The sequence below is a fragment of the Rhagoletis pomonella genome, unplaced genomic scaffold (genome assembly GCF_013731165.1).
Source record: "Rhagoletis pomonella isolate Grant_MI unplaced genomic scaffold, Rhpom_1.0 Rhpom_scaffold_00005, whole genome shotgun sequence".
Lineage (NCBI taxonomy): Eukaryota > Metazoa > Arthropoda > Insecta > Diptera > Tephritidae > Rhagoletis > Rhagoletis pomonella.
This window is the reverse complement of record NW_023458559.1, coordinates 995486-1009856: the sequence shown is the minus strand read 5'-3', so window position 1 is coordinate 1009856 and position 14371 is coordinate 995486.

Here is a 14371-nt window from a genome sequence, read left to right as displayed (position 1 = left end):
TAAAGATTCCTGTTTGGACCGACAAACTGAGGTCAAGCAAATCATTGGCGCCCAACTAAACGGGTAAACAAAAAAAAAAAAAGTATAGGTTTTTGTTGAACATAACCACACCTAAGCCCGGCATAAAATAACCGCGTGCTCAGCTGAGGGAAAATAGCAATTTCATCATACATCATAAAATTAGATTAGGAAAAATTAAAATCTTTTAGTCGTTTTTCTCATTTTGTTGGTCACAAAATTGTACGTCGGTGAACCATACATATTCGAGTTCAATAGATTTTTGATAAATTTTTCTTTTACAAATTCCGGTATTATAAATCATCATTGAGATTGAATCAAATAATGATCTTTTGAATTCATAATTACTGTAAATCAATATCGTCCTCAGTCTTCACAAGGCATGATTTAATTGATTTTTATTGGAGCTCGTTTTCAATCAAAATGTTTGTGGATATTTTGATTATTTAATTCCGCGGGGGTGAATGGTGATCGATCTGCGATGCGAACACCATTGATCAGCAGTCATAAGCAGTCTGAAAAGCAAGTTAATTGAATTTTTTAATCAAGTAACACCACACATCGACGGTCAAGATTTTTGAACCGATCATTTGTCTTTACGTCTTTCGGTATAAGTTCAAGCAAGGTAACCGGTAACACGGCCAATATTAATTGAACCAAACTATTAATTTTTCTTTATTTTTGTAATTTCTTTGGGTATTCATTCCCAATAAAATTTGAAACTCGTATCAAAGTTATCTCGTTTAACATTCTCAAACTGGTTGAATATTCTCAGTCTGATTTGGTCTTCCGGTAAATTCGGGGGTGGATAGTCTTGATCTTTGTTGCGTACCTTGTTGGCGACAGAAGGGCCCGATGAGATACAGGTAATACTCCCAAGTATTCAAGGCCTTCGCTGCATCCCGGGAGCAAACAACTTGGTCCATAAAAAGATTCGCGCTAGTGCGTTAAACGCCATTCTCAGCCCACGTTCGATATAATATTAAACAAAATTTTGGACCGAAAATCACATGAGATATACAACCAATTGAGCGCGAATTTTTTGTTAAACTAATTAGATTTAAACCAATATTCAAATGGTGATCGATTTATGCGGCATTATTTTTGAAAGTGGATATTCAAAACGACATACTCGTAGAATAAAATAATAATTATAATAATAAATAATAAACTGAAGTAAATACTGTACTGATTTTAAATCGAGTACCATCATCTTATAACATAGACTTTAATAGTACGGACTTTACGTCTACCGTTCGCAGAATTTTTTTAATAATCGGAATTTACAACTTGGTATTTGAGTCTTTGAACATGGAATTGTTTCCCATTCGCGACGCAGGGGGAGATATATAACCCATATACAGCGCCGGTTCAATGGACCGACACCGAAATAACCGCCCTCAATGGTAAAATATCTGCTTACGTTGGCCAACCATGGTTGATAAAATCCCATGACATACACAAAATGAATGAGTTGGAAATATGTGAGAGAGCATATCGGGAACTGAAGGCGAATGAGGTGTTAACACCTCAGGGTCGTCTTCATCAAATGATACATTATTGTTATCGACCCGCTCGGTTGAAGTTAAAACCCGAGTCGGCTTCACGCCAGGCAGATCTGATCGGAAAATTTCAGTCGACGATTCGTGAGCTTCGGAAGTCTTCACCGAATATGGGAATCCCGATTAAGTTTGTACTCGACCTTCCATGGTTTTGAGAATGAACGGGGAACGATGAGTTCAACTCAAATGGTACTTCACCGAACTGAGAAACTTCGGAGATTATCAAGATTTTTGCATGAAACTTCGTGCTCGTTTCTTCAACAAACACACTCGGGCCCAAGTAATAATGTCATATGCACAGATTAAATTCGATCCACGTTCGCAAACACTGCTGAAACATATCGATGACTTGGCATTCCAATTGCAGGGTAATTCCTGTGGTCTGGATCAACGGGACCACCTCGATATCATCATTGGTACCTTATCCTATCATCTGCGTGAACTCGTCCACACTGGAAAAGTCCACACGTTGGAGCAATTGCGTGAGTTCGCTCAGAGAATTGCACCACATTCGTTCATTGTTGTCACACCCCGTCCGGAAAGAACCCGTTCGGATAGACAGCGATCAGCGCCACGGGAAATTTCGGCAATACGTGATTCACCGGATGAGTCTTGACATTCGGAATATACCGCTTCGTTTCCTGGATCCGCCTCCGATGACAGGGAATGTGCATACGTGAACAAGCAAAAGAAACCAATTAAAGCATCTCAGAAACGTAGGTATTCGAAACCAGTCGAGGATTATAAAAATGACAAAAATCCAAAGGGGAATGATACGAAAGTAGGAACTATCGTCGACCCATTTATCGCTGTTGAGGGCGACGAAAATGTACGATGTGCAAAATGTCTCGTGTGGGGCCATCACTTCAAAAAGTGTCGAACCCAACCGAATAGGGTGATCTGCTACAAATCTACACGACCGGGGGTTACGTCTGATCAATGCCCGTGTTCAAAAAACGCGTAAGGGAGTCGATTGGGTATAGTGGTCCATCGTACTCAGAATACACAACCTTTTCTAAATCCACTGTCTCTAACAATCCTCATTCGACCGAAGTCCCTCTACAAATCGACACATCTTCAGTACCGAATTCCAGTAATAATTCTACTCTGATCCTTAACGAGTATAATCAAACTCAAAGGGATGGCAAAGAACCATCAATCTAATGTTCTGAACGAACACCACCAATTACCAAACGTACTTCAGCTCCAGTCCCTAATCACAATCAAGACGGAGACAACAAAGTTAACCCACCACGACTCCGCGATGTTTTCTTTATCTCAGCAAAATGTTTGACATATAATATGCCGAACGATTGTCGCGATTATCTCACGGTTATGGTTAACAACCAGTCTCATGCGGTTTTACTCGATGATGGAGCCGAAGTCACAGTCATTTCACAAACATTTTATGAGATGTACAAATTGGGACAGTTGCAACCTACCAAAACATCCATTGGTCTCGCCGATAATTCGATTTCTTTTAAGGCCATTGGTAAAGTGAATGTATTATATACGGTTGGTAGTCTTACCCGACTTGTGCCAACTCTTGTAGTGCCTATCTCCCTGAAACACCCAATTATGGGCTGTACATTCCTTTAGGCCTTCTTTTTCGAACTGGTGCAGAACCAAGAGAAAGTTCAGCGATTTTTAAAACATACAGCCAAAGGTGATACTGAAGAAGTTGCATCCGCTAAAGTCAAAATGGTTACGGCGGATGAATTTATTAATTGCTGTAACCAGCCACCATGGAGTGGGAAAGAACAAGCTCAGATCGAACACGTAATTGATACGGCTTATGCAAAACCCGTCATGAAACGCCAGTATTCAGTATCGCCATATGTGGCTGAACAAGTTCAAGCCGAATTGGATAAAATTCGTAGTCGTTACATCATTATGACCATCGAAGAAAGCCCTTGGCGGTCACCACTTCTGGCTGTAAAGAACAAAGAGGGAACGTGCGTGTGCTTGGACGCAAGAGAATTGAATAAAATCACCGTTCCAAATGCATATCCAATTACGGATACTAATCAAATTTTAGCTCGACTAAAATCAGCAAAATACCTAACCAGTATTGATCTGTCTCAAGCTCTCTTTCAAATTCCTTTGGCAAAATCGAGTCAACTGAAAACCGCTTTTGCATTCGGTAACAGACTTTACGCTTTTCGTCGCATGACGATGGGGTTGAGAAATTCACCGGCCACATTAGCCATTCTCATTGATACAATTATCCGTGATTTGATTCCACATGCATTCGCATATGTGGATGATTTCATAATTTGCACTTCGACGTTTGAAGAATACGTTAAGATATTGGCTATCGTTGCAAAACGTCTGGCTGGGGCCGGCTTAACCATCTCAACATCCAAATCGAATTTTTGTTGTAAGCGATTGGAATTCCTGGGCTACGTTTTGTCGTATTCGAGCGATTGTTGAATTTGCATGGCCCAAAACAGCAAAAGAAGTCAGACGGTTCGTTGGTGCAGCAGGCTGGTTCCGTAAATTTATTCCAAATTTTTCGGAGATCACAGCTCCCCTTTGTGAATTGTATAAAGGAAACCGAAGAGGACCCATTGAATGGAATACAGCTGCTGAACAAGCCTTTCTCAAACTCAAAGAGTGTTTAACTACCACTCCCGTTCTGACTATGGCCGATTATTCAAAACCATTCAAGGTTTATACCGATGCCTCGCTTATCGCAGCGGGAGCTGTTCTAGTACAAGAATATGATGGGAATGAACGTGTGGCTCAATATTTTTCTGAGAAATTCTCGAAAGCCGAACAAAATTACACAGCATCTGAACGGGAATGCCTAGCCGTTCTCTTAGCGGTCGAAAAGTTCCGTCCATATTTTAAGGGTTGTGAATTGGTTGTGGTAACGGACCATGCAGCTTTGCTCTGGCTACAAACTCTCAAAGACCCAACTGCCCGTTTATGTCGTTGGGCGATCCGATTATCACCATACGATCTCAAAATTATTCATAAACTAGGAAAACATTTGGAACTTCCTGACGCCTTATCTCGTTCTTTTGCTCTTCTCAACATCGTTCGTAGAAATCCAATTGACCTTCCGAGTAATTTTCATGTTAATCGTATCCCAATCACATCCGTGATCAACATTGACTCAAACACGTGCGATAAATGGTACAACAAAATGCATGCCTTGGCCTCAAAACAACCATCAGATAGATATAAAATCGAGAACAACCTTCTATATCATCGATTGAAATTTTCCAATCAAAGTGCGGAAATACTGTGGACACTTTGTGTACCATCTTCCAACCAACCAACCATCCAACCAACATTCCCATCAGGGTGTTTGGAAAACTTATAGACGTATCTCACAACGCTATTACTGGCCAAACATGTATGAGTCCGTTTACCAGTACGTTCGGCAATGTGAACTATGCCACCGCATTAAACCAAGTAATGAGAGCACCAACACACCTCACGGCGAATAAAGAGAACCAAAACGACCGGGTAGGCAATTATCGATTGACTTCGTCGGTAATCTGCCCATGTCTGAAAATCGTAACCAATCGATCTTCGTAGCCATCGACTGTTACTCGCGATATGTCTGGGCGCAGCCCATGAAAAATGCAAACGCCATATCCGTAGTCATTTATCTTCGACATGTATTCACGGTGAATGGCTGCCCCGAACTCATTATATCAGATAATGGTACTTAATTCATCAGTCAAACTTTCGCAAAGCTTTGCGCCGATTATAACATCAAACACATGAAAACGCCTTTGTACCATCCACAAGCCAATCAGGTCGAGGCGACAAACAAAAGCATTAAACTTGGATTAAGTGCTCACATGGCTGACCTTCTTGCACATTCCTCCTGGGAAAACCATCTGTCTCGTGTTATTCATGATATTAATACTTCAGTGCATTCAGCCACGGGCTACACGCCATATTTCCTGCACACTGGTCGTGAATATGTGAAAGATGGAAACGAGTATAAATTATTATTGGATGTAAATCCATACCATACACAGGATGTGGAACAGCGTAAAGTTCTGGCTGATGAAATTCGAAACAAACAGTTCGAACAATATCAATAAACCGCACAACGGGCATTGACCCGCAAAAGAGAACGCCATTTCGAGATATCCTCGGAAGTGTACATTCCCAATCCTAAGCAGTTCGTGGCCGGAGAGGGCTATGCACAAAAACTAGCCCCACCAAAAATTAGAGCCTATGTTTCTCGGAAACTTGGTTCGAATTCATATGAAGTGATCGATGCTAAACACCGAGTGCTTGGCAATTATTCCGCCGATTTAATCACAACACGTTAACTCATTCAGCACATTCGCCTTCTCAAGAATTTCGATGAATATATGGCGGGCCTCCATACTCCATTGATTCTGCCTTATTACAGGGTACCCGGCTTGAATAAATGAATTAAGTTTAGTTTTGTTATATCCATAGTTTTGTTATATTATATCCTCAGTACATTGCTAGTAAATCGATTAAAGCAAACAAGAAAAGATTCATAACCAAATCATTTACCAATGCCTTTCATCTACCGTAGCTTATGTAATGCGTACTGAAACTAAATAGTAAAGACGGAACATGTGTACATACATACGCGCTCAGAGGCGAACTGAACGAGTCAGGATGGGGTTGACGAAGATCATGTAGAATGATTTCGATGTAAGAGGTCTAACGTCCAGGCCGTAAATCGCATTCCATTCTCATATCCCTACTAAACGCTCCACAGGTGCTTTTGTTAACGTGTCGCTGAAAATGAGAGCGGGATAATGATCTATTATTTTTATTGGCCAAATAATAGACACAAGAACGATTATGAGAAATGTAAACATAACAAAACTGTCAAAGCTAAACTTCAAATGGGGGGGATTGCCAGATGAATTACGTAACCAATAGTTATTCAAGACACGAACCATTATACCAGTATAGACACGAATTGACATGGCCACTATGAAAACGCCTACACTGACATACGACAAAAGAATCGGTGGTCACATACCACGAGGCTAGAAAGATATATTTCCTTTTTTTTGCGAATTGGACACGGAGCGAACCCCACTCATCAGCCCTCGCAAGAACACAATTACAACCAAGTAATTAAAGTGTATTAAAAGCTTGTATTAAAAGCTGGCGACATTCGATACTCACCCCTCAGTGGAAAGTGGAAAGTGAAATCGACTGCGTCTAAGCAAATATAAGGAACAAGGCTGACTGTAAAAAGCCTTTTTTTTCTTGTATCGAGTTAATAGAGGCAAAAGGTGCCGTCACATTCCTTCCGGCAAATCCTCAGCCATGTTGTTGCGTAGAATAAAGAAGTTGTGAGCATCAAATTTGGAATATTCATTTGACACCAATTGAGTCACCATACGCCGGTAATACAAAATCATTACACGTAAGTTAGCCACTTTCTTGCCACCATCCATTGGAAACGAGCTATCCACCAACCATAAATAAAGATTCCTGTTTGGACCGACAAACTGAGGCCAAGCATCATTCTACATATTTTGAGGAAAATGATGGATTCTGATGCATTTGCAATTATAGCAGCAGAGTAAGAGGGCGGTATGGCAATGGATTTACAAGGGTATGCGGAGCTGTCGGGCATAGTAAACATGGGCGCGTCTATGTCAGCTTCTGGTTGAATTGTTGAACCACAAGCCAGAACTCCTCCTATGCCTGAAGCTCTGGTTCTCAATCCAGTTAATACATTAACAGCTTCTTCCAAGCCATTGAAAACATGCACATTGTTAGGTCCACCACCTGTTGCACCTGCTTCTGCCTTCGGCCGCGCTTTGGGCAGAGAACGAGCACACGCTCAAAGAGCATAATCATCGCGTGTACGTATACACGCAAGAGCGCAACGATGAGAGCGCGACAGCATGCAAAATTAATTAAGCACACCAACACATTTTCACGTTTGGCTAACGCTTGTTTGTGGTAGTGCCCACGTCTGATTATATCCCTTACTAAGTAGAATTATCCTTTCTGTGTTGCGGGGAAGAGGGGCTTCCGCATGTCAAATGTATACAACATTTATTGTGCATATCACTTCGGCTATGCCGTCCACAGAATTTTTGCACAGAACCCATGTCGAAATTTGCAAAAAAGTGCATAGTGCAATCCGAGTTTGTTAATAAGCTAGCGGTGGGAAATTTGAAACATTTATCCTAAATAAAATTTGAATCCTTCGATTACACGTGTATGGTAAAGTACTTTGGACTCGGGTTATGCGTTTGGACACAACAACCGAAAATCATTGTACAAATAACCAAACCGGACCAAGTTTATCGATAAGGGGCAACAAAGATTCTTTTTTGCTCGTTTATATAAAAAAAGAATAAAGAATAAAGAATATATAAAGCAGTGGATAAAAATATACGTATATGCGAAAGGCAATTTATCGGTTTAAATGAACACCACCAATATCACTTGCAAACACACATCGACATACATCTTTTATTTCTCCTCCGACAAAGAATTGTTTTCGTACAAATTTACGCAAAAAAGCATACTCGTTCGTTTTTATGCATGCCATTGTTACGAGTTTCGAAAGTTCGAAAATACGATTCGGATTGCAGCATACTATTTCTACGATTCGTAGCAAAATCCGAATACGAAAGAGTTGCAGAATAGATGTGAGTCTTTTGAATCCATACTTTCCGAAAATTCAGGTAGCCCAGACAGTAGGTTTTTTTTAATTGGTTGTAGTTTACCCAAGAGTCTGGGTGCTCAGTAGCGAAAAAGTTGTCTAAATGTTGAAAATGTTCATACCAATTGGTGCAATTCAAGTACTGTGGAATAAACCAGTACATGTATGAAGATTCGCTGAAAGTACAACACATCCAGAGACGTTAATAAACTTAATTTTATAGGCCGTTTCTAAGCTTTTTTTGAAACCAAAAAGACAACCACCGCTAGCGCGGCCTGCTTTATCCAAAGTAAAACGTAATCTGTAAAATGGGTAGAAAATTTTGTTCTGTCTTCGGCAAGTACGTGGGTCTCAAACAAAAAGAAAATATAAAAAACGTAAAAAAGTTACTGAATTTTAGCTTACTATTTAAATTGGCTATATTATATGATAAAATATTAAACTGTGATACTGATTTAATTTTATAAGCATTATTATCCATTGTTAGGTGTGTAACAGCCTAACTGTCCATCAATAGTTTTTTGATTCAATCTTGTTCAAAATACCTTCATACGTAACATCAATTTTGCAAAGATTTTTACCATACAGGCTTTGCAGAAAAGCTACAACCGGTTGACTTTCACACATTAAAACGTTACTATTGTTAAAAGCGATCCATTTTCGGTTGATGCACATTGCATCATTTTTGACAAGAATTCTACAGTTAGAGTACGTTAATCCGTGGACTGCGTGTAGACATTGCGGAGAAGATGGCCATTTCGCGAGTGCAGAGCTGCACGGAGAGAGTTTTTTTGGACTTGTGGTCGATGGAATGTCCCGACTCGGGTCGAGGCCCCATTTGCGGCGAGGAGTCAGGTTGAACAGACTCGCCCAAACTAAAGAGTGATCTAATGCAGACGGATGGCCGAATTTTGGCGGCGATCAAAGTAGGTGAGGTCGACGTAGTAGCTGCACTGCGTGCGGTAATGGGTGATGGGAGATCAAAAACGGTGCTGAAGGCTATAACGGCACGAGTAGAGCTGGCGAATAAGGCGCATGAAAGCGATCTGTTAATACTGCCTGGTTTGATGGATGACGTGGTCCTTGGAACCGATTACCTGGTAAAAGCGGGGGTCCGATTCAGTGTGACCGTTTTGATCCAAGTAGGTCAAAACTGATACATTTTTCAATGAATTTTGGAGAGATACTTTTTTTTCAATTTTGATACTTTTCCAAATACAAATGAAAAAAATCTGTAAATGTTTATGCATTACAAAACATGTCGTGCACCTGTGGCAACGTACATCCAAAAGTTCATTGTCGTTCTCTGAACGAACCTTTCATGTATTGTGATTCATGGTCCATGTCGAAAAAACGTCAAAATGTGAACAAACGAACAGTATATACGAACAGCTATGTTAAATAACAAAAATTAGGGCTTGGTACTCGGCAATTCGGTGCTCGGTAAGGCCCTGTTTCCACAGGAAAACACCAATGTCGTGATAACCATGTCACAAAATATATTTCCAATGGATACCGCCTTATTGCTTGACCTCTATTGCAGGCAATTTGATAGTTTGGCAGGCATATTTTCACTTGATAGAAAGCGTGCTGGTGGTTATATCGATGAAATATTAATATTAAATCAAAATAAGAATCTGTTCCCTATTGGATTATTTATTACAACGTTTTAGGAAGTTATTCAGTAAGTTTGTTTAAGATTTAAATGTTTTTTAACACCGAAATTGAGAGAATGTTCTCTGGCGGCGTCATGCGGAAAATGCTTATACAAATCTAGACATCAAAGTGCCCACACATAACAGTTGTAGGCAATAAAAATTACAAGGTGTAACTGCAACTAAAATTACAAAATCGCACTCGGGAAATAATTTCAACTTGCTCGTGCAATAAATGTTAAATTGTTTTGGAAAATGGTTTTTCATAATAATTATTGGTTTTATTCTATATTGATGCTTTGCTACTTAAATGAAAAAAAGTGATACATATTGATATATTTTAAGTCTCTTTTCTGCTACAAATTTTCACAAGCCCGCGGTCACGCTGGTCCGATTATGTTGCGGAGACTTAGACGTGACACTCCGAGAAGAGAGCTGTGTACAAGGAGTCGAAGCATTCGCGGCGATACGCGAGGGAGGTGCAGAGAGGTCAGGTAAATGCGATGAACCCAAATCAAACCCCATGCCTACAGAAGCCGCGACAACCGACGAAGCGGGGAGTTCTTAAAGGCAGAGTTACGCAAATTTGAGAAGATGTCTGGGGTTTCAAGTATCGCCACTAATCGGATCGTCATGAAGGATGACCGGTCGATAAAGCAGAGGTATTGCCCCAGGATACCGAAGATGCAGGAGATCATCAACGCGGAGATAGACGACCTTATCCAGAAAGGGTGTAATGAACCTCACACAGCCCGCACAGCGCCCCAATAGCGTTGGCGAAGAAGAAAACAAGTGAAGACTCTGCGTCGACTACCTACAGCTGAACGAGCGTTCAGTGCCCGACGCGTACCCCCTAGCGTTAGACCAAGTTATCAGTCCAGGGCTAGAGCCGTATGCGTTTGCCTACCTGGATGACATCATTGTCATCAGCGCAACCCTGCAGGAGCACGTCCAACATCTTTCGGAGGTCTTCCAACGACTTAGGCAGGCGAATCTGAGGATAAACCAAAAAAATTCGAGTTTTTCAAGAAGCAGTTGAAGTGTCTGGGTTACGTCGTCAGCGAGGAGGGCATTCACACCGATCCTGAGAAAGTCGCGGCTATCAAAGAGCTGACACGACTGACAAATATAAGAGAGTTACGCAGGTTCCTAGGGTTAGCTTCATGGTACCGAAGATTTGTCCCCTACTTTACCAAAGTGGCATATGCGCTGACGTCCATGCTGAAGAAGGGCCACAAGTGGAAATGGAACGATGAGCAACAGACAGAGTTCGAGGCGCTGAAGAGCGCGTTAACCGAGGCACCAGTGTTGGCTTGCCCCGACTTTACACAGAAGTTCACTCTACAAACGGACGCGAGCGACTTCGGGCTGGGAGCTGTTCTCACCCAAGAGATTGAAGGATAAGAACGCGTAATCGCAAACGCGAGTCGCCGGCTCAACAAAGCCGAACTCAATTATTCACCAACAGCGAAATAGTGCCTGGCCATAGAGTGGGCGATCAGGAATATGAGACCCTACCTAGAAGGATACACGTATACCGTCATCACCGACCACTTAGCGCTCAAATGGCTGAGGAAGATAGATAGTCCATCCGGTTGGATTGCAAGGTGGGCGCTGGAACTGCAGCAGTACTCCTTCGATGTGCAGTATCGCAAGGTTAAGCTGAATGTGGTAGCAGACGCGCTATCAAGCCGGAAAGCCGGAAAGATTCTGACGCAGCTAGCGTAAGAACCCTGGGCGATGGTGTGTGCTGATTTCGTAGGACCTCTTCCGCGATCCAAGCATGGAAACACTATGGCGCTGGTAATACTAGATCTTTTCAAGATGGGTCGAGATTGTACCAATGCGGAAGTCAACAGCGGAGGGAGTAATTCGAGCAGTAAGAGAGCGGATTATCGGCAATTTCGGCATTCCAAAAATCTTGATCACGGATAATGGAACGCAGTTTACCTGCTTGAAATTTAAGCGATTCCTGGAGGAGATGGGAATAAGGCACAAATTCACTGCTCCGTACACACCGCAGCAAAATCCGACGGAAAGAGCTAACCGTAACATCAAGCGACAACTGACGCAGTTCGCAGGTAAAGACCAGAAGAGCTGGGATGATCTGTTGCCAGAAATGACTTTGGCCTTCAACACGAGCGTGTGCGATGCAACGGGTTACAGCCCGGCGTTCATCGTCCAAGGGCGAGAACCGAGGTTACCGAACGCAAGAGAATACGTTAGGAACTGGTCAAGGTGCCACACCACCACAAGTAAAAGCGGCGAGAATGAAAGAGGTATTCGAGCTAGTACGACGCAACCAGCAGAAGGCTACCACAGAACAAGCGAGGCACTAAAACCTGTTGAGAAGATCGTGGCAACCAGCCGTGGGGGACAAGGTGCTGATGCGAGAGCACTACGTCTCCAAAGATGTGGACAACTTCGTGGCAAAACTCGCACCGCAATACGGCGGACCACATCGCGTTCTAAATTTTATTTCACCTGTGATCGTAGAACTCGACAAGGTGCACAAAGGGAAAAGGAGAACAGCGCACGTGTGTGATATCAAACCATTTTATGAGAACAACGCGACAGGTAAAAATTCTCCCGTGGCATCGTCTGAGCCTAATTCGGCGCACAACGGCAAATAGGTAAATTTCAGCAGTGATTAAAGTGTGTGTACTCGGCAGTTGCCAGCAGGGGAGAAATTTCCATGACAGTGGAGACCCTGAAAGAGGAGGAACTAGCCGAAGGAACCTAAGTAAGATGAAGAAGTAGAAGAAGAGGAAGAAGAAGATCATGATGATGAAGAAGAAGAAGCAGACAAAATAAAGTTCCAAGAAAAAAAAGAAAAAAACAATGAAAGATACAGATGGCATGAAGCGCAAAAGAAAATTATAAAAGTAAAAAATAATAATAATAATCATTGTAATGTTAAAATTAATGATAAAAAGAACAGCAATAATAACAATAATACCCATTATAAATACAAATAATAATACCTAGTAATACTAATATTTATCATAACAGAATAGTACTAATACTACTAAAAACAACAGGGGATGCGTAGCACTGCGGATGTGTTTTCTATCGCTCTACTCTTTTACGATTTTCTAAGATTACGAGTGACTTTATTCAATGATGTTAATGTGGTGTATAAACTGTATAAAGAGACAGTGACTCTAATATAGCACTTAATTAAAAATTTCAACAATAATTTCACTAAAATGTCTTGCATATGTGGCCAAAAGTTGATCGTAGTACTCAAACAAAAGTGCTGTGCGCAAAGTGTAAAGAGTTTTATCACTTGCATTGTGTTGGTTTTAAGCCATCTGATCTCGAATTTCTGACATCTTCCGCTAAGCCGTTATTTTGCAAAGATTGTATGGACGAGTCGCTCGCCTCCGCCCTCTGCTGGTCTGAAAGAGATCTCTCCCGCTCAATCTGGTGTCAATTCTAACTTTATTTACTCTTACAATAACAAAATAGTTGAAAATTCTAATGAACAATCTGATATACAAGCTACATTGCATACCGTTGTTGAAATCGCTGCACTTAGAGCAGAAAATGCGTGTGTTCTATCTTTAATAAATGCTCTGCATGATGACAAAAAGCAGTTAATAAACAAAACAGACGTTCTCCATGCAGAAATTCGTTCGATGCAGAGCAAACTTAACAACAAAGACGCCGACATATCAACACTACCATCGGAAATAAAAAATCTTCGTAGCATTGTTGATGCCTTTAATAAAGCGAATCCAACTCAACATGTTGGTGTAAACAAAAGCAAATTTGCCGCTGGTACAGCTAGTCAGCCTATTGTGAGTACTTCTCTGACATATTTCCTCCTTCTCGCCTAGTGTGACGGTCGCTAATATTAAAGCTTATGTGTCGAAAGTATCTGGCTTGCTATATGCTTATCAAGAAGGGTACCAGGCTGGATGATCTTAAAAAGTAAATTTTAAATTGCGAACTAAATGCAAAAACCTCCTAAATATGAGCTCACACTTAGATTACGATATTTTCGTTCTTAATGAGACCTGGCTAAATAAGGATTTCCATGAAAACGAGTTCTTCGACCCGAACATCTAATATGTCTATCGCAAGGACCGAGATCCCGAGAAAACTGGACTCTCCAGAGGTGGCGGAGTTCTTATTGCCGTTCGACGGAAGTATCGCTCAACGCTTTCGCCGCTCGAAAATTGAGACTTCCTACTGGACCAACTGTGTGTTGCTGTATATGGTATCTCAAAACTTTTTATTTGTGCCTCCTATGTTCCTCCCTCTAGAGCTGATTCACTCTATAAGGCTCATTTGGAAAATATTTTAGATTTAGTGTCAAAACGTACTAGTGATAGAGTGTGTTCTAGGTATTTCAACCTCTGTAATATTGAGTGGGCGTATATGGATGCAAGTTTGGCCCTATTTTCTACAGAAATTACTAGTTTTTCTGAGTCATATTGTGGCGAATACTGCGGCAACACAAAGCGAACAACGAGAAATAGGCA